The sequence below is a fragment of the Oryx dammah genome, unplaced genomic scaffold, assembly GCF_014754425.2.
Source record: "Oryx dammah isolate SB20612 unplaced genomic scaffold, SCBI_Odam_1.1 HiC_scaffold_21, whole genome shotgun sequence".
NCBI classification, from domain to species: domain Eukaryota; kingdom Metazoa; phylum Chordata; class Mammalia; order Artiodactyla; family Bovidae; genus Oryx; species Oryx dammah.
Window position 1 is genome coordinate 36,337,437 of NW_024070205.1, and position 25,290 is coordinate 36,362,726.

The 25,290-nt window shown below is 51.8% G+C and overlaps 1 protein-coding gene and 1 long non-coding RNA gene across 2 annotated transcripts in view; one reads left to right on the forward strand and one right to left on the reverse strand.

Annotated features, from left to right (window-relative positions):
- Positions 1–5,058: 5,058 nt before the first annotated feature.
- On the reverse strand, positions 5,059–17,690 carry LOC120880182. The gene is made up of 2 exons (XR_005724972.1): positions 17,452–17,690; positions 5,059–6,619 (listed from the first exon to the last, which is right to left on the reverse strand). It is a non-coding gene; the product is annotated as an uncharacterized LOC120880182 (long non-coding RNA).
- SPSB1 (splA/ryanodine receptor domain and SOCS box containing 1) overlaps positions 14,650–25,290 on the forward strand; it is a 73,862-nt gene continuing 63,221 nt past the window's right edge. Inside the window, exon 1 of the mRNA XM_040263362.1 lies at positions 14,650–14,920. The gene's annotated coding sequence lies outside the window, so the exon portion shown is untranslated. The remainder of the gene's footprint in view (positions 14,921–25,290) is intronic.

Below are 25,290 nucleotides of genomic sequence, written 5' to 3' on the forward strand. Positions count from 1 at the left end.
ATCTCAGCTTTTCAGATTTCTCGAAAACGTCACTACACAGAGTGAACCACAGGAGAACTTGAACCTCCTAGAACAAAATCTGTGCTCCAGAAGTTGAAGGAAAATATTTTTATGCTAAAACGAATCTAGAGCAGAAAGTAAAATTCCATCCCTTCCCAATATAAAGCACGAGACTCCAGAGATATCTCATGGTGGTCAGGATGGTGTGGGAGGAAACCTGGAGCATCAGTTCCTGGGATAGTGGGGTCATCAAGGGGGCTGCTGACTGGAGAGGGGTCCAGCCGGGCCTGGCTGTGGTGTGAAGGCTCAGCAAGACAGGCATCACCCAGACCACCTGGCCCTGCAGCCATCCATCCACCATCCATCATCCGTCCATTTATCCCACACACAGCTCATCACTGCGGTGAATGCTGGGGACCCAGACGTGAACAAGGCAGGCAGCATGTGAGCTGTCCCGTGATGCCCCCTCCCCAGTGGGCTTCCCTGGTGGCTCAGTGGTAAAGGATCTGCCTGCCAGTGCAGGAGACATGGGTTCTATCCCTGGATGGGGAAGATACTCTGGAGGAAGAAATGGCAACCCACTTCAGTATTCTTGCTTGGAGAATCCTGTGGACAGAGGAGTCTGGCAGGCTACAGCCCATGGGGTCACAAAGAGTCAAACACAACTGAGCGCGCACACACATACCCTCCTCACTAGCCCAGCAAGGGTCAACTACTCATCTCCATGGCCTTGTAAACAGTTGGCGGCCTGTAAGTGCTTGTTGACTGAGTCAGTACTGCCTCAGGACATTGCGTGAGGTTGTGTGGCCCTGTGTTTTGGATCAGCAGAGAGGACTGGCTCCAAGAGGTCCCAGCTCTGACTCTGCCCACACGGCAGCTCCCCCTCGGGAGGCGCTCCTGCCAAGAGTGATTTCCTTCAGGGCCTGAGGCCTGTGCAAACAGCAAGGGTGTGCAACAGTAGCCTGTAGTATGGTTTCCACCCCTCGGTAGTATGCTGGGAGCAAGTAGGCAGATCCTACTGTCCTCAGCGTCTCCAGGGTCCCTGGGAGGAGACGGCACGCTATGGGCTTAAGGGTTGGGCTCTGGAGTCAGAAACATCTGGGTTCAGATCCCAGCCCTGATGCTCAGGGGCAGAGTGGCAGCCCAGTGTCACCACTATGATCTTCGGTCTCTTCTGCTGGCTGGGAGGGTCAGCCCAGCTTTGAGGGGAGGAGGCCCCGAGCCTGGGTTTCATGGTTTCCTGGGCCCTTCAGGAGAGACCCATGGCCAGAGGCACAGGCTCCAGCGAGAGCAGGCAGTGTGTACCTACCACACCCGTTCATCACACAGTAGGGGTCGCTTGGTGCCGGGGCCTTCGTCTTACACAAAGCGGGCTCTCAAGTGCTGAGCTGGGCTGGGACCAGCAGCAGTTCTCGAGAGGCAGCAGTTCTGGGGTTCTGGGGAGCAGGCCAGGGTGTCAGGAAACACTCCACAAGTGGGGAGCCTCAAATTAGGTGTTCAGGAAACACTGCCAGCTGGTGTCACACTCACCCACCCATGTTTGCTGAGCACCTACTGTGTGCCAGGCACTGTGCGACGGGTCTCGGATGGGGTGGAACCTTCTTCAGGGCTTCCCATCTGGTGGTGGAAGAGACAAGGCTCAGGCGATGGGAGAGCCTGGCCTGGTGTGGAGGTCAGGAAAGGCTGCTGTGGGCCTCAGCTCAGCCCCTACCGTGTGCCGGCCTTGGTTTCATGATCCACGAGCCGAGGGCACTGGAGCTGCCAGAACCCCAGAGGATGGTTCCTGTTGTGGTCTGTGCGCGGTCTGGAAAAGAATTTCCAGACATGAGACAAAATGAGAGGCGAACAGAGTTTATTAGAGTGGGAGACGCTGTTAGAACAGCAGGCCCGCTCAAGGGAGAGTCGATTCTTTTCACAGGCTAGTAGCCAAATTTTCAGAGCTTCAAGATAGAGAAGTTCCTACTGGAATGGTGGCATTGCTGCTGCTGCTGCTGCTGCTGTTAAGTTGCGTCAGTCGTGTCCGACTCTGTGCGACCCCAGAGACGGCAGCCCACCAGGCTCCCCCGTCCCTGGGATTCTCCAGGGAAGAACACTGGAGTAGGTTGCCATTTCCTTCTCCAATGCATGAAAGTGAAAAGTGAAAGTGAAGTCACTCAGTCGTGTCCAACCCTCAGCGACCCCATGGACTGTAGCCTACCAGGCTCTTCCGTCCATGGGATTTTCCAGGCAAGAGTACTGGAGTGGGGTGCCATTGCCTTCGGCATTAGGTAATTGGTTAGGATGCTATAGGGTGGGTATTTTACCTAATGTGGGATCAGGGAACTGTCTGGTTTAGATCCAGAGGCTCACGGCGAGAGTTGCTATGGAGCTTGGTCAGTCCCAGAGATTTTTATCCTGTGACCTTGGTACAGGGCTTCACACCTGTGACCTTGGTATAGGGCACCACAGTTCTCTCTCAGGTCCTGGCAGCCCTGACGGGGTGTGACTCCCAGGTCTCTCTCCCCAGGGGCCTACTGATGACCTGGAAGCCCCTTGGAAGTGCAGAATCTTCGAGAGTGTGGCTGGGGAGGCCAATTTATCAGCAAAGCTGTCCGTCCAGCAGTTAGTCCTTCCTCCTGCACTTGCCAACGTGCCCAAGCTTCAGCTCCACCTCCTGGGGATCACCCGGAGCCTCGAAGCCCCTAAAGGGAGAAGGACCTTCTCTCTTGGGTCTTAGCTGTAGTCCCTGTGTCCTTCCCAGCTGCCCTGGGGGACAGAGGGGACCTCCACACAGGCACAGGGCTTCCCAGATGGTTCAGCGGTAAAGAATCCACCTGCCAAAGGAGGAGACACCAGTTCAATCCCTGGGTCGGGAAGATCCCTGGAGTGAAAGTGAAAGTACCATAGCCTGTCAGGCTCCTCTGTGCGTGGAATTCTCCAGGCAAGAATATTGGAGTGGGTAACCATTCCCTTCTCCCCTGGAGTAGCAAACGCCAACCCACTCCAGTGTTCTTGCCTGGAACATTACATGGACAGAGGAGCCTGGCAAGTTACAGTCCATGGGGTCGAAAAGAGTCGGACATGATGGAGCACGTACTTACTCCACACAAGATACAGAGTCATTGGGGAACATTCTTGTGACTGTCCCTGTCGGGCAGAGAGAAACCAGCGCAGGTTGACAATCCCACATGTGGCTTCAGGCATCAGCAGCGGAGCCTCTCAGATATGGCTTCCAGAGAGAGCTCATCCCGCTCTTGGTACACACCAGCTGCCTGGGTGGTCTGGTATCAGAATGAAATCCAGAGGCCAGAAGCAGCCTGGGTTCAAGTTGCCACCAATTTCCGGCAAGTTCCTTCTGGAGCTTCAGGCAAAACTACTGGCTGAGTAGGAAAAAAACAGACCCTTCACTTGAAACCAGATGTTAGCATCTGTCCAGGAAGCCTGGAGTGCTGCAGTCCATGGAGTCGGACACGACTGAGCGACTGAACTGAACTGCACCAGCCCAGGAAGCAGGCTTCCCCTACTTTCCCCCCTTCCTCCCCCCTCCAATCCTAACTTGCAGGCTGGGTCAGCCACCTCCCCGCCACACGGCAGACGAAGACCCTGTTCAGAGGAAGCAGCTTCTTAGCGGGCACCTAAAAATATTGACTTGGGTTTTTTTCTTTAAATAGAAAGGAAATTCAGCTCACTCCACCCCAGTCCTCCTCCTTATGGGTAGTGAGTGGGCACCGTGGAGACCTCACCCAGACTCAGCTTCCCCGACACTGAGCAGCTATGGCGGTCTGGGAGATGGAGCAAAGCCAGGGTGGAGGACAGGGAGGGACTCGCCCACTCCTGAGAGCAGATTCCTGGGGCAGGGTGGGAGGGCCTGACTGACATTTAAAAAAAAATTATTTGCCTGCGCCAAGTCTTAGTTTCTTTCGGCATGCAGTATCTTCCGTTGCAGCATTCGAACCCTGAGTTGCGTCATGTGGGATCTAGTTCCCTGACCAAGGATGGAACCCACACCGCCTGAAATGGGAGCGTGGGGTCTTAGCCACTGAACCATCGGGAAAGTCACAGACCCAATGTCCAAAGCACCGTAAGTCTGGAGGCCCTGGGCATCTCTGTGACCTAGGAATCACAGGATGAAGGCATAAACGACCCCTGATGCCCCGGGACACCTGGCTTACTGACCTGGTCTCCTTCAGATCTTCCAGGCACCTGGCAGCCAGGCAGGAGCTCTCCCTCTGGCTCAGACCCCAGGGCTCTGTGCTCTGCCTGGGCCCGACAGCCCTGCTCCCATGTCTCGGTGGCCAGCTCAGGTGGGTCCTCAGCACACAGGGAAGAACTGTCCCAGGGCCGCCTCCAGACAGGATACCTGTGTTGATTCTGAGCCACCATGGAACACTCCAGAGAGATGCTTGTGCTCAGACTGGACCATCTCCAAGAGAGGAGTGAAGGGAGAACCACATGTGGAGGAGTATGGCCCCCAGGTCAGAGCACAGATAGGTCTGGGTGAACACAGGAAGCTGGCCAGCGGGATGCCTTGGGGAAAGGAGACGGGGGATCCCTTTGTACCATTTGAAGCTCCTTTTTTGGACTCGATTTGTGTTTTAATCAAAATAGTGCATGCAAATAGTTTTTAACATTTCAGAGTAAAGTAAAACAAGTAAAGCAAAATTCCCCAGCAACTTCCTGTCCCACCCCTCCCTATGCCCAGTTGCTATACCCAAGAGGTGGCTACTTACAATTATTTTTTAGCTGTTTCTTCTGATATTCACAGCTGTATTTCTCAACAGCTTGTTTATTTTTTCACTATGACATCATCCAAATGTAAGAAACCATATCGAATAATGGCTAAGATGCTGACTTTCGAGCCAGATTACTTGGGTTCAAATCTAGACTCTGCCACTTACTAGTAGAATAAGAATGAATAAGTTATTTATCTCATCATGCCTCAGATTTCTTATTATAATGTGGGATAGTAATACTTGCCCCATGGGGCTCATGTAAGGCGTTAATAATTTACACATGTACTTTGGGCCTGACAGAAATAATCTCTCAATAAGTGTTGGCCGTCAACATCATTTATTATTATCATCTTTCATGAGAGATAAGAATCTACACTCTCTCCTTCCAACTTCATGATATAGTTAGATCACTATGTTTTTGTTTTTGTTTTAATTTTTGGCTGTGCTGGGTCTTGACGGCAGCACTCAGGCTTTATTTGCGGCACTTGGGAGCTTCTCTCTAGTTGTGGCATTTGGGCTTCTCTGCTTGCAGCACAAGCACACAGGCTTGGAAGTCGTGTTACACAGGCTTCATTGCCCTGCGTCTTGTGGGATGTTAGTTCCCCGATCAGAGATCCAACCCAAGTCCTCTGCATTGCTAGGTAGATTCTTAACCATTGGATCACGGGGGACTCCCCACCATTTTGATTAAATAAACATTTATTGTATTTATTGTATTTATCTGGTGGCTCCAATGGTAAAGAGCCTGCAATGCAAGAGACCAGAGTTCGACCCCTGGGTTGGGAAGATCCAGAGAAGGAAATGGCAACCCACTCCAGTGTTCTTGCCTGGAGAATTCCGTGGACGGAGTTCCTCCTCCAAGACAGAGGAGCCTGGTGGGCTACAGTCTGTGGAGTCGCAAAGAACCTGACGTGACTGAGTGACTAAACACATACATACACATACACCTAAATACCACTTATAGCCGAGCCGCATAGTATACTATGATTAAATTTCTTTTCTGGTGTGTGTTTTGCTGTGTTTTCCTGTAGTTAATTATTGCCTTGTCTTTTAATATTGTATCAAGTCCCCGAGAGAACTGTGACTCCCCTCTCAACACAGGCATCCACCAGTTCCTTCTGGAGCCTTGTGGCCTCCAGCTCCAACTCTGCGTGATTACTCCCTGAGCGAGGCTCCACCATGGGCAAGGGCCGTGAGAATGAACACCCAGATCCTGGCTTCTAAATCTTCCTCTCCAGCCAAAGGAACCAGGGCTCCTTGGGAAAATGGCTGTAGCAGGGCAAGCATAAAATGAGTCTGGAACATCTCGCTGTGTAGGAAAGGACGAGCACTAAGGGTAGTTGTGAAATGGGTCTTTCTGCTCTGAAGGCCTTTATTGTGACGACTGGCAGAACTCGCAGGGCCTGAGGATTAGATATTTTCACATCCCAGAGTGAGGCTCCTGATTTGAAGGGATGCATTGTGCTTAGGTAGGGGAGTAGCCTTGTTCTGGGGGGCGTTGAGGGATCATGTCAGAACTCTCAAGTGATTCAAGAATTTTTAATGATTATTGGTTTTATTATTGCTGTTTGGCTGGGTCTTCACTACTGCTTTCTCTCTGAGGGCTTTCTCTAGTTGCAGCAAGTGGGGGCTACTCTCCAGTTGTGGTGCATGGGCTTCTCGCTGCGGTGGCTTCTCTTGCTGAGCACAGGCTTCAGTGCTCGCAGCATGTGGGCTCAATCGTAGCGCATGGGATTACAGCGGATGCTACTGTTGCCCTGCAACAAGTGGAATCTTCCTGGACCAGGGATTAAACCCATGTCCCCTTCATTGGCAGGCAGAGTCTTATCCACTGTACCACCAGGGATGTCCAAGAAAAAAAAAATTCTTTACATTGTTCTTGCAACTTTCCTGTGAGTTTCATGTCACTGAAAAACAACAGCAAAATTATTAGTAAAGGTAGAGAGTTGTTAGGGAAGTGGTTGTACCTTCTCTTTGCTATAGCAGCCCACAGATGATGGAGATGCTACTAGTTTGGGTCCCTTAGTGAAGAGAAGGCAGGGCTTCCCTATAGTGAGATGAACTTGGAGTGTGGGTGGTAAGTCAAAACTCTGAGCTCTGGGGAACTGGTACCATCATAATCTCACCTATCCTGACCAGCTTGGAGGCTCTGTTCAAATATCTGCCATCTTTGGCTCCCCTTCACCTTTGAAAGTGAGGCTTAGAAAGCAGATGGAGGGCCTTAACCTGAGAGTCCAGAGGTTGAGGATCCGCCTGCCCATGCAGGGGACATGGGTTCGACCCCAGTCCAGGGAGATTCCACATGCCTTGGGGCAACTAAGCCCTTTCTCCACAACTACTGAGCCCCTGCTCTAGAGCCCGAATGCCACAACATAACAAGAGAAGCCACCACTGAATGAGAAGCCTGAGTAGGGGGACGGGAGAGCGAGAGTGTTGCTTATCCACGGCGGGAGTGCACTTGTTTGTTGAGGGCCCTCAACTGTGAGAATCTATAGGTCTTTGCTCTTGGATGGTTTAGTTTTTCCCCCAAAGATCCCTCTGGTTTCTTGTCTTTGGACGAAAAGCTTGGTCGCCAGTGCCCTGGGAGCTGGTGAAAGAAGCAGGGTTGCCACTGTTACCAAACCAAGCTTGAGTTCACTCACCCACTCACAGTAAAGCCAGTCTACTGCCCCCGGGTTGTGGTGAAGGACAGTTCAGTGTTTACTGCAGGCACCAAGCAAGGAGTCTAGGCAGCTGGTGCATAAAAGGCCTGAACTCCCCAAAAGCTTTCAGGGAAAGGTTTTTTTTTTTTAAAAAAAAGACAGGGTGAGACTTCTTTGGTGGCACAGTGGATGAGAATCTGTCTGCCAATGAAGGGGTCATGAGTTTGGTCCCTGGTCCGGAAAGATTACACATGCCTCGGAGCAACTAAGCTGCCCACCCTAGAGCCTGTGCTCCACCACGAGAGAAGCCATGGCGATGAGAAGCCTGTGCACTGTGGTGAAGAGTAGCTCCCACTTGCCACAACTAGAGAAAGCCAGAGCAAAGCAACGAAGACCCAGAAAAAGATAGGGGAGGGGAGGGGGGTTGTGATCAGTTTGTGGACATTCTTCTGATTGGTTGTGATTGGTGAGTGGTGAGGTAAGTGGCAGTCAGCATCATTAACCTTCTGGTTCCAACCAGCCTGGGGTCTGCATGCATATGGGCAGTATATAGTTATCTTCCACCTGCTGTGGGTTTTGCGTGTGCTTAGTTACTCAGTCCTGTCCAACTCTTTGCCACCCTTAGGACTGTAGCCCGCCAGGCTCCTCTGTCCATGGCATTTTTCAGGCAAGAATACAGGAATGGGTTGCCATTTCCTCCACCAGGGAATCTTCCTAGCCCAGGGATTGAAGCTGAGTCTTCTGGATCTCCTGCATTGCAGGAGGGCTTCCCTGGTGTCTCGGATGGTAAAGAATTTGCCTGCAATGCAGGAGACCTGGGTTTGATCCCTGTGTTAGGAAGATCCCCTGGAGAAAGAATGGCTTCCCACTCCAGTATTCTTGCCTGGAGAATTCCATGGACAGAGGAGCCTGGCGGGCTACAGTCCATGGGGTCACAAAGAGTTGGACATGACTGAGTGACTTTCACTCTCCATCAGGGAAGGTCATGGTGGGGGTTTCAGTATCTGCAAAATAGCTCAAAGGTTCAGCTCAGTTCAGTTCAGTTGCTCAGTCATGTCCGACTTTTTGTGACCCCATGGACTGCAGCACACCAGGCCTCCCTGTCCATCACCAACTCCTGGAGTTTACTCAAACTCACGTCCATTGAGTTGGTGATGCCATCCAACCATCTCATCCTCTGTCGTCCCCTTCTCTTCCCGCCTTCAATGTTTCCCAGCATCAAGGTCTTTTCAAATGAGTCAGTTATTTGCATCAGGTGGCCAAAGTATTGGAGTTTCAGCTTCAGCATCAGTCCTTCCAGTGAATATTCAGGACTGATTTCCTTTAAGTTGGACTGGTTGGATCTCCATGCAGTCCAAGGGACCTTCAAGAGTCTTCTCCATTCTGTGCAACTGAACCACAGTTCAAAAGCATCAATTCTTCAATGCTCAGCTTTCATAATAGTCCAACTCTTAACATCCATACATGACTACTGGAAAAACAATAGCTTTGACTAGATGGACCTTGGTTGGCAAAGTAATGTCTCTACTTTTTAATATGCTGTCTAGGTTGGTCATAACTTTTCTTCCAAGGAGCAAGCAATTAATTTCATGGCTGCAGTCACCATCTGCAGTGATTTTGGAGTCCCCCAAAATAAAGTCTGTCACTGTTTCCCCATCTATTTGCCATGAAGTGATGGGACCAGATGCCATAATCTTAGTTTTCTGAATGTTGAGTTTTAAGCCAACCCTTTCACTCTCCTATTTCACTTTCATCAAGAGGCTCTTCAGTTCTTCACTTTCTGCCTTAAAGGTAGTGTCATCTGCATATCTGAGGTTACTGATATTTCTCTCGGCAATCTTGATTCCAGCTTGTGCTTCATTCAGTCCAGCATTTCTCATGATGTACTCTGCATAGAAGTTAAACAGGATGACAATATACAGCATTGACGTAATCCTTTCCTGATTTGGAAATGGTCTGTTGTTTCACGTCCACTTCTAACAGTTGCTTCTTGGCCTCCATATGATTTCTCAGGAGGTAGGTCAGGTGGTCTGGTATTCCCATCTCTAAGAATTTTCCACAGTTTATTGTGATCCACACAGTCAGAGGCTTTGGCATAGTCAATAAAGCAGATGTTTGTCTGGAACTCTTTTGCTTTTTTGATGTCAAAGGACATGGCTAAGCATATTATCTATAGTCTTTGAGGAGCAACTAAAGGTCCCTGGCTTTGTTTGATGGCTAAACTATGATTATTTTGCCTTGCTTGATTGTTTTCCTCCAATCTGATTCCCACTCAGCAGTGGAAGTGATATATGCAAAATGTGTATCGGAATAAACGTGCTCACAAGGCTCTAGGCAGTATGCCTTCTGCCTGTCTCTTCAGCCCACATGAATGTCCCCTCCCCCATCTCTCCTGGCTCCTCCAACTCCTTGCTGCAGCTCCTCCAAGTGTCAAGCTCCCACCTGCATGAAGCATTGTCCCAGGGCCTCTCTGCCTGGATTTTCCTTCCTTGCCAGCTAGTCATCCTCTGCCTCTTCTCCAGCTCTCAGCTCTCATCCTATCTGACCCGATTCTGTCTTCCCATTGCACGCTGTCCCATGTACCCCTTCCTCTGTAGACTTGTTGCAGGAGTTATTTTCACTCTTACTTTACTCTGAACTCAGTGCACTGTAGGCTCTTGCCTCAGTCGGCTGTTGCTGCATAACAAACCACCCTAAAACACAGTAGCTTCCAGCCACAAATCATTTCTTCTCACTCACATTTCTGCAGCATGGCTGGGGGCCAGTTGCTCCCACCAGGCTTGACTGGGTGACTTTGCTTTGGAATCTAGGGCTCCCTGATGTGGCTCAGAGCTCTGTTCTATGCGTTCATCCTAAGGAAGAAGGGGTAGTAGAGACCCTTGAGAAGCTCTTCTCCTGGTGGTCACAGAGGTGCCAAGAAGTAGAGCCCAGTGGTACAGGCTCATTTCAGTCTCTGTTTGTATCACACACTGCTCACATCCCATTGGTCTAAACAAGTCTGAGTTCCAGGTCACAGGGGTGGAGGGGGGGCGACCATCTCCATTGGCTGGGGTAGAGGACAATAAATATTTCTCGCCAGCAGTTTTCAATCAGCATTTGCTTGAGCAAGATCAAGAGTATGAGAATAAACAGATGCAGAATTCCAGGAGGGTCCTGCATGCTTTGCAAGTTTGACAGGCCCAGTGCTGGCCTTCAGGAAAGTGTCTGGGAGATTTAATGCAAAGGTCAACATTAAGATCCCATGGAAGAGCATAGAGTTGTCCATCCAATTTCATCATGGCCGCAGAGGGAAATCCTGGGGGTGGACTCTCTCCTCACTTTCCTAATTGCTGTAGTGATTTCTCCTTTCATTACACCGACCCTGTAGATGCCCCACAGCCCACAGACCACAGCCGGCCAGTGGTCAGCCCTGGGTGCACTGCCCGAGAGATCGTGCTGCCCTGCCGGCCACACCCAGCAGTGCCCTGCTTTCCCCCTTCTCCTCTCAATGACAGACGGCGTGTTCCCATGTCTGGAAGTCACCTCTCAGACCCTGTTCCCAGGGTCAGGCAGGAGGCAGACTGAAGCTTCCCTGCTCAGCCTGGAACTTCGGCTGGGCAGCCTTCTCTACTCACGGAATCCTCCTCCACTATAGGTTTGGATACCTTCACTCTTTCTCTCTTTAAAAGTTTATTTGTTTACTTTGGGTTGTGCTGGGTCTCGGTTGCTGCCCAGGCATTTTCTCCAGTTGTGGTGATCGGGGTCTACCCTCTTGTTGTGGAGCACGGGCTCTCGGGCATGCAGGCTTCAGTGGTTTTGGTTTGCATGCAGTTTCAGGTGCTCCATGGCATGTGGGCATCCTCCCAGGCAAGGGATTAAACCTGTGCCTCCTGCACTGTGAGGGAGATTCTTCACCACTGAGCTACCAGGGAAGCCCCTGGATACCTTAATTCTTTCTTCTTCCAACCTGCTCTCTCCTGGAGAGACATATTCAGGACATTGCCAGTGAGCATATAGAACCAGCATCACCAATTCCCAGCCAGAAAGTGCCAGGCTTTGTGCAGAAAAGTGAAAGGACTGATGCTGTAAGCTCTTGGAGGCATTTTGCCAACAGTGAGGCAGAACGGGAGCTGATTCATCTCATTCTCCAAACTGGTCTCTTGTGGGATCAATGCTAAACCTTAAAAGCTTGCAGCACAGGATGGGAGCTCACTCCCACTAAAATGCTTGCTTAATGAGTGTGGTAGTAGAGCCTCTAGCTGGAAGACTGGGTATCCAGAGATGAGCATGGAATAGAGAGGTCAAAGCTGAGTCCGGACTCATTTTCAAGGGATCGACCAAACATGGCAAACTGCTGTGGGGGAACAGGAAGGAAATATGAGTCCCTGACTATCAAAGGCCTCTGCTCTGTCATTTGCGACGACAGGTGACCTTTCTAGAACCTTTTCATAGAGATTTTAAAATGTATATATTTGTTTATTTGTTTGGACCAGGTCTTAGTTGGAGCATGTGAGCTCTTAACTGCGGCATGCGAACTCTTAGTTGCATCATCTGGGATCTAGTTTCCTGACCAGGGATCAAACCTGAGCCCCCTGAATTGGGAGCACGGAGTCTTAGCCACAGGACCACCAGGGAAGTCCCATATATAGAGTCTTAATGGTCGAACTGAGTCCACTTGCATACGTTTGTTCCTAAAGAACAAACAGAGCAAATTTCTATAAAATGACTCTTTCTTACCACTTGTTCCTCTCTGACGTGATCTCATTTACTGTTTATTTTCTGTCTCTCCCCCTCCCATGGAAATTCTCTGAGGTAAGGAGCCTGGTCCCTTTTGTTTACTCCTCTCTCTCCAGCCTGCAGAATAGTGCTGCTCAATACTTATTCATTCAGTTCTTCAATATTTAGTAAAAGAATAAATACTTGGAGAGGTGCTTCACTTGTATTGGCATTTGACTATAATATTGAAGATGTTCCCATGGGGGAAAAATACATTGAAAGACTATTGAAAATGTCCAGTGGAGAGTCAAGATAGGCATCAAGGTCTCAGCCAGCTCACTTCTAGGCACTAAAAGTGTTTTTGAAGAACTTTACAATAATTATTGTGACAAATCCAAGGTCATCACTCATTTCTTCTCAAGGTCATAGGAACTCTCCTCAAGCCTGGTTGCTACCCAATATCTCATTTAAAGTAGCTGAGGACTTCTCTGGTGGTCCAGTGGTTAAGACTCCATGCTTCCAATGCAGGGGGCACAGGTTTGATTTCTGGTCGGAGAACTAATATCCCACATGCCACATGATGCAGCTAAAAAATTAAAAAAAAAAAATTAACCCCGGAAACTTTGCTCAACATCACCCCTTTGTTCTGATGACCAGCAGTGTCTGATAGAGCTACACTGCAATATTACACTCTGCCAGCAGGTGTCACTGTCTGCTAATTACGTGATCCAGAGTGAACCCCAGAAGAGTTAAAGAGAGAATATGTTGACCAGGAGACATAAAGAATCCACTTGCCAATGCAGGAGACACGGGAGATTCGGGTTCGATTTCTGATCAGGAAGATCCCCTAGAGTAGGAAATGGCAACCCACTCCTGTATTCTTACCCAGGAAATGCCATGAGCAGAGCAGGGCAGGCTACATTTCATGGGGTCACAGAGGGCTGGACCTGACTGACTGTGCACACACGCATTAACTCATGAATGCTCTAAGATCAAAGTTCTGAAAGGTAAGGGCTACTCTACTTCAGTTTCACTTCATGACATCTCGTATTAAGGGTGCAGAATGGGTCTAAATCTGAAAAATACGTTTCAGTTCTTTTTGTTCTGGTGGATCTTGTCACACTTTTGTGTTACGGATCCTATGCTTTTCTAGAAAACTTTTTTTTAATTGTTAATAATAGTATCTCTGACTCACTTTGTTGTACAGCATCAAGTAACACAACACTGAAAAACAATTATACTCCAATAATAAAGTAATAATATCTAGAATGTGTCTATTATCTTGACATTCCTCAAAACTTTCTGCATTTCATTTTAACACAATACCTTGCACATGTTGTGCTCAAAATATTTGTGGCATGACTGGTACCAGTCCCCCACCACCAAATTCTGGGAAACATGTAGAGCGGTTCAACAGAGGAGGAAACTGGGTCCTAAAAAGATTAGGTAAGTTGCCCAAGGTTACACAGCTGGTGAATGACAGTGCCTGCTGGAAGATTCTTTTTTTTTTTTTTTTCTGTAAACTACTGGAAGATTCTTGAGACTACAAGGAGATGAAACCAGTCAATCCTAAAGGAAATCAACCCTGAGTATTCATTGGAAGGACTGATGCTGAAGTTGAAGCTCCAACACTTTGGTCACCTAATAGGAAGAGTCGACTCAATGGAAAAGACCAATGCTGGGAAAGATTGACAGCAGGAGGAGAAGAGGGTATCAGAGGATGACGTGGTTAGATAGCATCACCAACTCAACGGACATGAGTTTGAGCAAGTTCTGGTAGATAGTGAAGGACAGAGAAGCCTGGTGAGTTGCAGTCCATGGGGTTGCAAAGAGTCGGACGTGACTTAGCTACTAAAAAACATCAATCAAGACTACATAGCTGGTGAATGGCAGCTGGGGTTTGCATTACTTGTCTAATACCAAATCTCTTGTCCATTCCCTTCAAACAGCAAAAGGGACTCAGAGACAATGGGAGCCCCGAAGAGGCGGGAGCTTGTGAAGGTAGCAGAAGTCTGCTCTAAAGGCTTGCAGTGTGTCTGGGATAGCTCTGGACAGACCTTTTATCATCACAGTCAGCAGCTGAGAGACTTCTTTGGTGGTCCAGTGGTTAAGACTCCAAGCTTCCACTGCAAGGGGCATGGGTTCGATCCCTGGTCAGGGAACTAAGATCCAGCATGCTGTGTGGTGTGGCCACAAGAGAAAAAAAAAGAAAAAAAAAAAAAGCAGCTGACAGCTAATTTGTTATCTAACAATTTCTCCCCATAATTTTCCTGAAACAGATTAGAGAAGGGAGCAGACTGTGCTTATGCAAGTGGTGAAATGTAAGTGGAGGTGGAGGTGCAATTGCGGGAGGAGATGACACCACCAGAAGCCCGGAATCATGCCCCCTCCCTACTCAGCCCCATGGAACGACAGATAAGTGGTTTAAGACTTGAGTCAGTCTTCAAATTCCTGGATGGTTATCTGCTGATGTCACAATATGTAACAACCCTGATACTGGGAAAGACTGAAGGCCAAGACAGAATGGGGCGGGAGAAGATGAGATGGTTAGATGGCATCACCGACTCAATGGACATGAATTTGAGCAAGTTCTGGGAGAGGGAAGCCTGGTGTGGTGCAGACCAGGGGGCTCACAAAGAGTTGGACACGACTTAGGGACTGAACAACAACCTGTATCTTTTTAACAAAACACTACTGTTCGTGCTGATAGGATGAGTATATACCCCTTTCATACAATCTGGACTCCACTATTGCTCAACACTGTTCCAGGTCACTGCGGGATGACCAGCTTCCAAGCATTGGTCGGCCTACCTGCCCACGGTCTGGAGGAGAGGAAGCCTCACTCCCTAGGGATTCCTCTGGGAAATTTAGGTCAGTGCGATCTCATTACCCAACTGGATCAGAGCTGATATGTGGGAGTGCTGAGGCTGTCTTACCCTGAAAGTGTAAGGGTGTGTTTCAGGGTCCTCACATCAAAGGTGGGGTCTCAGGTCCCAGATGGATGGACTGCCACTTGAATTATACCTTGGTCTGCCTCAGTCTAAATTTCCTAAAGGAAATCAACCCTGGATATTCATTGAAAGGGATGATGGTGAAGCTGAAGCTCTAATACTTTGCCCACCTGATGCGGAGAGCCCACTCATTGGAAAAGACTGAGGGCAACAGAGGATGAGATGGTTGGATGGCATCACTGACTCAGTGGACATGAATTTGAGCAAACTCTGGGAGATGGTGAAGGACAGGGAAGCCTGGTGTGCTGCAGTCCATGGGGTCGCAGAGTTGGACATGACTTGATGACTGAACAATAACAACAATAAAGTTGAACTCCAAGCTCTGCTACGACGAGGCCTTTCACCAGTTACTCCTGCTGATGCCGGAATCTTGGCCTCTGGGCAGTAGTGCTGAACTGAGCCTCTGAAACAGAGTTTTGGGTGACATAGAAAAGAATACCCTTATTGCTTTGCCAGGCAAAGGAGGCCTCTGTGGGCTCCTGTCTTTGAAAACTCTGTGTCTCAACACTGGAGGATTTGATGAGGAGTTTTATAACAATAGTACAATGGTGGGGTTGCTGGTAAGACTAGGCTGTGTGCAGGGCCTGCAGTCCTTTGATCTGGTCTCAGATGATCTTTATTTTTAAATTTTTTGGCCACACAGTCAGGCATGTGGGATCTTAGTTTCCCCACCAAGGAATGGACCCAAGTCCCCTACAATGAAACAGAGGAGTCTTAACCACTGGACTGCTGGGGAAGTCCACCAGGTAATCTTTTTGATGAACTTTGGCTTCTTCAGTCTGGCCTCAGGTGGTCTCCCAAGGCATGGAGAACGCTGTCATCTTCCATTTGTTGGGTTTCAATTCTATGTATTCAGTGTACTCAGTCGTGTCCGACTCTTCACGACCTCATGGACTGCAGCCCACCAGGCTCCTCTGTCCATGGAATTTTCAAGGCAAAACACTGGAGTGAGTTGCCACTTCCTACTCCAGCGGATCTTCCCCACCCAGGGATGGAACATGAGTCTGTTGTGTCTCCTGCATTGGCAGGCAGATTCTTTACCACTCATGCCCCATCAAGGGCTTTAAAATACTATTAAGTGTGTCCCTCGGGCTTCCCTGGTGGCTCAGATGGTAAAGCATCTACCTGCAAAGGGTTCGATTCCTGGGTCGGGAAGATCTCCTGGAGAAGGAAATGGCAATCCACTCCAGCACTCTTGCCTGGAAAATCCCATGGACGGAGGAGCCTGATAGGCTACAGTCCACGGGGTCGCAAAGAGTTGGACACGACTGAGCGACTTCACTTTCACTTCACTTTCAAGTGTGTCCCTTGAGGCAGAATGAGGACCCTACCCCAAGGCTGTTTCTTGGTTGTTCCTCCCTTGACTCTGCATCACCCCCCTTCCTGGATATGCAACTGCTTGAAACAGCCCTTTAGAACTCAGGGGAGGTGCTGGAGGCTGAACGGAAAGGCTCCCTGTGCCCAGGAACCCCTACAGGGTTCACTGTCTGATCTCTATAGTCAGTGTAACAGTTCTGCCCTTATAGTATGGTAAAGATGAAATTACTACAGAGCAACATTCTTCTTAACAGCTTCTCCAATGTGAGTCTTCCGTGCCCTTGTGAACACTACACACTACTGTGGGTGGAGGAATGTAAAGAGATTTGGTCTTTAAAAAGTTCTTTCTTTAAAATCTTCCCAGTTCTAGAGTGCAAGTGACTGCTCTGTTGAGGGGAGTGGAAGAAAACTCCTTCGGTGGCTTGGAGCCAACTGACACTTTTACACGGACAAGTCTTGGTGGGGTCGGGGTGGTGGGTACCCACCTGGCACTCTTTCATTCATTCAACAAACATTCATGGGGAACCACCAGCTGTATGCTCAAGCCCATCAAGAAGTTGGTGATGCTCTGTTACTGGCCCCCCAGGGTCTGGGAATCCCAAGACACCCTCCCTGGGCCCACCTAGATGGAAATGCCTCAGTGAGGGGTGGGCTCCAGCAGGACTGACAGCCCTCGGATTATCTGCAGGCCAAAGAACTTTTAGTTTCGGATAAATTGAGATGAGAGTTTCCTAGGTGGCTCAGCAGAAAAGAATCCACATGCAATGCAATAGAAGTGGGTTCGATCCCTGGGTGGGAAGATATCCTGGAGAAGGAAATGACGACCCACTCCAGTATTCTTGCCTGGAAAATCCCATGGACACAGGAGCCTGGTGGGCTACAGCCCAGGGCGTTGCAAAGAGCCGGATAGGACTGAGCGACTAAACAACAAGCAAAGCCTTGCTGCCAGGGTTATTGAAATAACCCTGACCCTCCCAAGAGACCAAAAAAATTATTAGTAAGCCCCCGCACCCCGCCCCCACGCTGGGCCAGCACCGCTGCAGCCCTCCGGGTGTTGCAACCAAGGCCTCTTACCCAGCGGAGGCTAGCCAGCGTTTCCCAAAGACGCCTCCGGAGGGACCACAGCCTCGGCGCCGCCCGGAGCGCCCCGATGGCCTCCGGGTGGGGCGATGGAGCCGGCAGAGGAGGGGGGCGGCGGCAGAGGCGGTGGAACGACCGCCGGGCACGTGACACACCACCCGCCCAGCGCCCCTGCCGCGGGCCCAGCGGCGCACGGCGCCCCCCGCGCGGCCGCCTGAGCCCCAGCCGGGGGCGGGGCGAGGCAAGAAGAAAAGGGGAGGAGAGGGGAGAGGAGGGGAGGGGGGGGGCGGGACAGGGGCGGGCTGGCCCCGCCCCTAGCGCGTTCCTTTTTCACTTTAAAGCCTTCGGTTGCATTTTCTTCTTTGCACAGAAGTCGCGCTTGGGCATCCAGCGCGCTCGCAGAAGGCACCAGGCTCCAGCGCTGGCGCCGGGGCCGTGGGGAGGAGGCGACTTCGCTCCCTGCGGCGGGAAGCCTCCTCGGTCCCGGAGAGCGGGCGGCGGCGGCAGCCTCCCCGGAGCGGTAGGCAGGGCCGGGCACGGGGAATGGGTGGGTGGGGGTCCCGGCCGGGCGCGCGCTAGAATCGCAGCACCTGGGGACCGAGTGGGCACCCGGGCGCGGGGCTGGGGTGGCGTCCCTCCTGGAGACCCGGTACCGGTGCTTGGGGAGCCATTCTCTAGGCATGAGTCCCAGGAGATGGGCGAGGGGCGCCGCCCAGCGCTGCTGCGGGTGCTGCCCGTGCAGGCGCGGGCAGGTCGCACGGCCCCGGGCCCCACCTGCGGGGACGAGACGGGGCGGGAGTCCAGGAGGCCCCGGAGACCGTCGGACCCGGGATTGAGCCTTGGCGGCTGCAGACCTAAGAAGGAGCCCGGGACGCACGGCGGCCCCCGGCGACTTCTAGGTGGCCGGACGCCGGGGGGTGGCCTCAGGACCATCCCTGCGGGGGAGGCGGGGGCGCCGACCTGCCCCTTCCGCTCAGGGGCAGCGCGACCCGGCTCCACGGAGTTACTTTCGCTTTTCCCGCCAGCGGGGACAGGGATCCGCAGCGCGGCCCAACTAGCACCCTCCGGGGTCGCCAGCTCCGCCGGCGGCGCCTCCCCCGGGGAGCCCGCCGGGCGACACCCCAGGCGGCGCCGCCCTCCCCGCCGCCCCGGAGCCGCGGCGGCTGCTCGGGCAACCAGGGGAGAGCCGAGAGTTCTGTCGGGAAATCGATTAAAACAGAAAATCCAGAGCAGCCTGGGTCAGTCGGTGGTAGCTGTCCTGTTCAAGTTCAAGGCAGAGGCTCCCAGCAATGCTAACGGCCCCGCGGGGCGATGGCTTGGTATGCCGGGGGACGGACGGCGAATTGTGTGTATGAGTATGGTGTGTGCTGAGTATGTGTCTGTGTGAGAGTGTGTCTTTGTGAGCCCGTCTGCGTGTGTGCGTGAATAAGTGTATGAATGTGTATGTGTGATGTGTTTGTGTGTGTCTCTGAGTGTGTGTCTTTGTGCCAGTTAGTGTGCACCTCTGAGTGTGTGTGTGGTGAGTGTGTCTGTGAATGTGTGTGCATGTGTCTGTGTGTCTGCACCTCTGAGTGCATGTGTGTCTGTGTGGCGTGAGTGTGTGTATGTGTGTGTGCCATCCATGGTAACCTGGCAGTGGGGACTGCTGGCTCCTGGATCCGCTTAACTTGCCTTTCCCTGCTTGGTTCTCAAAACACGGTTGCCCTGAACCAGGGTACGGGGAGGAGGGCAGGGTGCCTGGTACCAGCTGAGGAGGGTGCAGGCTCCTCCCTCCCTCTCTCTTTTTCTCTGAAAATGAACTGAACAGTTCGGGGGTGAGTTGGCAGGGGCCGCTTCCTGAGTGAGTAATATTTAATTAAATACTCCAGCCAGTAGCATCAGAAACTGGTCATGAGTTGAGTTTTAACAGGTGTTGATGGTAAAAAAGCATCTCTGGTGACTAAAGCCTGGTGTCCTTGAAAGAATTCTCTCCTGGGTAGAACATTTAGGGGGGGCAGACCTGGAATCCTGGTTTGGGTGTGGGACAGAAAGCAAGCGAGGGGGCGGGACTGTCCCTTCCCTTTCTGATGAACGGGTTCCTGACACCACCCCCTCCCCAGTGGCTCCCCTACTGAGGAATCACAGAGCTGGGGAAACCGTGTCTTATTAATACTTATGGGGCATTCATCTGGGCCGACCCTTCCTTTCCTGGCAGAGGCCCAGAGAGGGTGGCTGGCTTACCCAGACTGCACAGCCAGAGCTTGTGGACCAAATCTCGGGAGCCCTAACTGTTACTGGTTGGTTACTGTCATTGGTTACTGTCGCTAGTGCTGAGATCCTGGGCCAGGCACTTCGTGTCTCCCCAGATGTCAAGTGATGGGCTGGATCGGATCATTTCAGTTCTCTTGTTCTCTTACTGCTTTGTCTTCTGCAGAGCGTGCTTTACCCAGTAGATGGAGAGAGAGAGAGAGAGAGAGAGATGGGGTGGCATGGCCTAATGCAATAATAACTCTACAAACTTCCTTTCCTTTCCCAGTCTGGCTCCCACTAGGGAAGCAGAGAGAATAAAAACAGAGGCACATTGACCGCAGTGGCTCTGACAGTCACGAGCAGGGCAGGCCTGGCGTCAGAGAGGTTGGGGCTTTAGGGAGAATCAGTGGGTTCTGGGGCTTATTAGGGAGGAGTGGTTCTGCCTGGGGTCCCCGATGATGTCACTTTGGAGCTGGGAGAGGCTACTTTCATTGGGCTGCTCCAGTAAGTCTGAAACCACCCTTCAGTGGGCTCCCTTGGGTTGCCTGGTAAAACTCTGACATGCCCCAGGGAGTCATCTTCCTTTGAAGCAGGGGAGAAGGGTAGGTGTCCAGCTGGTGGAGGCCCACACTGCCTGCTGCTTTGCTGAGAATGATGGCTGCATGTTCCCTCAGGGCCGTACCTTCTCCCACCTTCCCTCTCCTCCCGGGTGAGCAGAGACTTGCCTGCCTTGTATTTTCACATTTAGTAAAACCTCTGATTCATACAGTTTGCGAGCTGTGTTCACGAGCTTCGTCTGGGAATTTTGCAACAATTCCTCCCAAGAGCTAGGTTCTGGCTGTTGTTCATGATCGATTTATCTTTGTTCCTGAAAAGTTTGAGAATGAGTATCTTAATCAGGACAGAAGCACAGGGTGTGCCTCGGTCCACCTTGGGATGCATAATCTCATCGTTCCTCCACAGGCCTGACTGATGAAATTCAGAGGATTAAAAGGATCTTTATTTTGGACTTTCAGCCGAGTGCTCTCCTATATCTCAGTTATCTGATAGCCACCATCCCGCACCCTCCCCCCGCCCCGCCCCCTGCCAATCTAAGAGTAAAAATTCTGCTCCAGTAGGTGCCAGGCACTGTGCTGCTAAGTGCTTTATGGGTGAGATCTTGTCTGATGCTGATGATGGTAAGAATAAGAATAATAAAGAGAAATAATGTTATAGCACTGCTGCTAGGCTCTGATCTGAGTCCTTGACACATTAACCCTTGTCTTTTTCCTAAGAACCCAGGGCAGCAAGTGGGTTCTTCCGCCGTCCACATGGCTTGGCCAAGGTTAGGGGTTTTGGCACCTAAGCCCTTAATCAGTACAGCCTCCCACCTCCATCATCTTAGCCTTTTCTTAAGGAAGCCTGTGTTAGTTTTTAAGTAAAAAATTGTTATGATTATGGAAAATTTCAAACATATACCAAAATTGAGAGAAATATAAGGTTCCCTTACCAGCTTCAAGTGTCAGCATGCACACACATGAATGTATATGTGTGTATGCACGCCCGCCCCCACCCACACATGAGCACACGTCACACACACATACTGTTCCTGGCTTGTGTATGGCTCGGATGCTTAGTCGTGTCTGACTCTTTGGAACCCCATGGACAGTAACCCACCAGGCTCCTCTGTCCATGGGATTCTTCAGGCAAGAATCCTGGAGTGGGTTGCCATTTTCTCCTTCAGGGGATCTTCCTGACCAAGGGTTTGAACCGATATCTCTTGCATCTTCTGCACTGGCAGCAAATTCTTTACCACCGTGCTACCTGGGAAGCCCTTTCCTGGCTTGTTGGGAAGCAAATCTTAGACGTAATGTCAGGTCACCTGTAAGTTCTTCCTAAGAAGCTGTTAGAGGAAGCATTAAGTGTCCAAGGGGCTTCCCAGGTGGCGCTAGTGGTAAAGAATCCACCTGCCAGTGCAGAAGACATAAGAGACATGAGTTCAATCTGTGGGTTGGGAAGATCCCCTGGAGCAGGGCATGGCAACACACTCCAGTATTCTTGCCTGGACGATCCCATGGACAGAGGAGCATGGCAGGCAACTGTCCACAGAGTCACAGAGTCAGACATGACTGAAGTGACTTCATGCACGTAAATGTCTGAGATGTGGACTTTGGAAGGTGAGCTGGGGTAAAGGTGCTTTTCCAGACTTGGAGCTGAGGGTCCTTCCTGGCTGGGCCAAGGGGAGGGTGGCTCCTAGAGAGGGATCTGTCCTGTTGCCACGCACCCCCAACTCCACAACCCCTAAAACGTTTGGGAAGCTTCCTGCTGTTTTGTGTTTTAAAAGTTCTGTTCCTTGCCCAACATAATGAAGAAATGCGTCTGCTGGTTGGGAGACAGCACACAGGCTCCCTGGGCCTCCCTCGGAGGAGCTGCCAAGGCACAACCCTGGCTGTGCCCCCCCACCAAGGCTGGGCCTGGACAAGGCAGGCCTGGGCTTTCAGGCAGGGCTGGACAGCGGAATGTGGAAGTGGTTGATCCGCAAGCGCTGTCCAGACCTAAGCCTGAGCTTAACTGTCTTGAACTCCCGCTGGGGATGATGGTGGGCGTGGGAGCCTCGGCCGCCCTGGGGGTACCTCTGGAGGAGTGAACGAGGTGGTGGGTCATGCGGTCTCCAGGCTGGGGGCGTGTGGGATGTCAGTGCCACGCTGAGTAGGAATCTAGGGTCAACCTGGTGACACCGTCTTGACAGGTGCCCCAGCTGTGAACAGCCCTCGCGGGACAAGCTGCTTGTGGTCACACACAGCTGCCGGCTCTGCCCTCAGGGCCTCTGGTTGTTCAAAACATTGCCTTGGGTTCCGTCACGTCTGTTTCCTGCCGGGCGGATGGCAGTGACCACATTTTCAGGGTGAAAGTGGCAGGTTTGGTGACTTGTTGGGCGTAGGGCATGAAGAAGTGGGAAGAGTTGCAGGTGTCTGTTGAGAGGTCAGAGTGGATGGTGACCCTTTAGGGAGGGCTGGGGGCTAAGGAGACATGGGTGTGCCTTGAACCTGTCCCAGGTGGAGATGGTCTCGCAGATATGTCCAGATGGCAAGTAGGCCTAGGGCTCAAGAGAGAGGTCTGGGCTGGAGACAGAAACTTTGGAACCTTCTTTTAAAGCAGGTTAGTGCCATCCGACAAGAGAGCGTTTGGCATGAGGTGAGGCAGGCCTGGGGCATGGAACCCTCATTCCCAGCATTTCAGCTAGAACTGGGGAAGAGACCCTGGCACTAACACCCTCAGCCTAGTGTTCCTGCCTGGCCTGTGTGTCCTGGGAAAGTCCACCCCAACAAAGAGGGTATGTGCTGGGGTCTCCACGATTGGCACCTGGGTGCCCAAAGGCCAGAAGTCTGGAAAGACTTCTCTTGGCTTAAGGGTTTGATTTTTCTCTTTCTTTTCTTAATCATGGTAAAATGTACATAACATCAAAATTATGTTTTAACCACCTTTACAAAATTATTTATTTGATTTTTGGCTGCTCGGGGTCTTTGTTGCTGCCCGAGGGCCTTCTCTCATTGCGGCTAGCGGGGCTGCTCTCTGGTTGCGGTGCAGGGGGCGTCTCATTGCCCTGGCTTCTCTGCTAGAGCACAGGCTCCAGGTGCACAGGCTTCGATAGCTGTAGCACGTGGGCCCAGTAGTTGTGGCACACGGGCATAGTTGCTCTGTGGCATGTGGAATCCTCCGGGACCAGGGATCGAACTTGTATCCCCTGCGTCGGCAGGTGAACTCCCATCCACCGTATCACCGGGGAAGGCCACGTCTTAACCATTTGTATGTGCACAGTTCAGTGGCAGTAAGTATTTCCCTTTGTTCTGCCACCGTCACACCCTCCATCTCCAGAACTCTTTTCATCTTGTGAAACTAAAGCTCTATCCCCATTAAGCACTAGCTCCCCACCTCCCCTCTCCAGCCCCTGGCAACCACCATTCTACCTTCTGTCTCTGTGAACTAGACCACCCCAGGCCCATCAGATACCTGGGATCACATGGGATTGTCCTGCTGTGACCAGCTTCCTTTTCCTAGCATGATGTCTTCAGGGCTCATCTGTGCTGTAGCACGTGTCAGAATCCCCTTCCTTTTAGGGCTGAATAACATTCCATTGTATGCATGGACCACATCTTGCTTATCCATTCATATGAGGCTGGACGCTTGGTCTCTGCTTTTTCATTGCTCTCCCTGAGAGTTATAGGCTCCCAGAAAGGAGCCCTCATTGTGGACCTTAGGAGTCCCTGTGGGCATGCAGAGGAAGGGGGCTCTGATGGTGGGCTTTGCGGCTCCTGCCCCTCCCCGATGTGACTGGCCCAGCCTCACAGCTTGCTGTGCCCTCCAGCTGGTCAGAAGTAGATGAGGCTGCTCATGGGGTCATGCAGGGACCTGGGAGCCAGGGTCATAGCCAGAGGGGAGGGGCCCCAGGACTCAGGCTTCACTTGGCCGAGAGCTCCCAGACCTGCTGTTAGGGCGGAAGAAGAGGCTCCTCCAGCCCCATCCAGCCTCTCGTTCCCAGGGCAACACACACCTGATTTCCACTCCCTCACTCCCCTGGCACACAGGTCTTTCCAGCAGCTCCTGGAGGTCCCCGTGCTAACTGCCCAGGCTCTCCAGGCATGTCCACTCACCATCCTGCTGCTTTGGTGCCATGGCCCCATCTCCACCTACAGAGCACTCTCCCCCTCCCCCTTCCACCCAGACCACTGCTGCCGCCTCTTGGCCCTTGTCTCCCCCACAGACCCCTCCCACCCCCACCCTCGACCCCTCCTCACATCTCTCTTGGGCCTCCCGCCTCCTCATGCCGGCCCCCCTCGCCCCCTCCTAGCTTCAATCACCAGCATCTGAACCCTGCTGACTGCCCCCACCCCTTGGACTCTCGTCACAGGACCTGACCACCAAGTTTTCAATTCCCAGATCGGCATCTCCCCCATGGCTCCGTGGACCATCAGGAACTCCAGAACAAGCCTCTTCTCGTGCGCTGTTATTGACCCACTCGTGTTCATTCTTTCATCCAAACTTTTATTGAGCCCCTGCCGTGTGTGGCCAGTCTGCTGGGCCTGAGAATACAAAGGATGGAGTTGAGGGGGGTTCCTGGCTCTCCGGGTCCTGTCTGTCGAGCGGGAGATGTAGGCTTGTCTCCCTGATGACCTTACCCCGCAGACGGAGTAGAGGGATACTGACAAAGAGAAGGTCGTCAGGAGGCAAGTGGGCCTTTCAGGTGGAAGGATGGCAGATGTGGAAGGTGAGTGTGGGCCAGTGTGTGGCCGGAGTGGGGCTGAATGAGGGCAGAGAGGATGGAGGACACCAGGAGATGAGTCTGTGGGGGAGAGGGGCCAGGATATTAGGAAACACTCCCACAGGGCGGGGGAGGACACCGAGGGCTACTCCCCTGGGGAGGGGAGGACACTGGAGGGTGTTCCCATGGGGAGGGGGGAGTTTGGGGGCTGCTCGCACTGGGAGGGGCAGAACCCAGTGGAGGCACCTGGAGGGTGGGCTCTTGTGCGGACTCTTCAAGACAGTGACTGAGTGTTTCAGGGCAATGACGGCTTCTGTTGGCTGTCTCCACCTTCTTGGCCATGAGTCCCCACAGCAGGGTGGCTG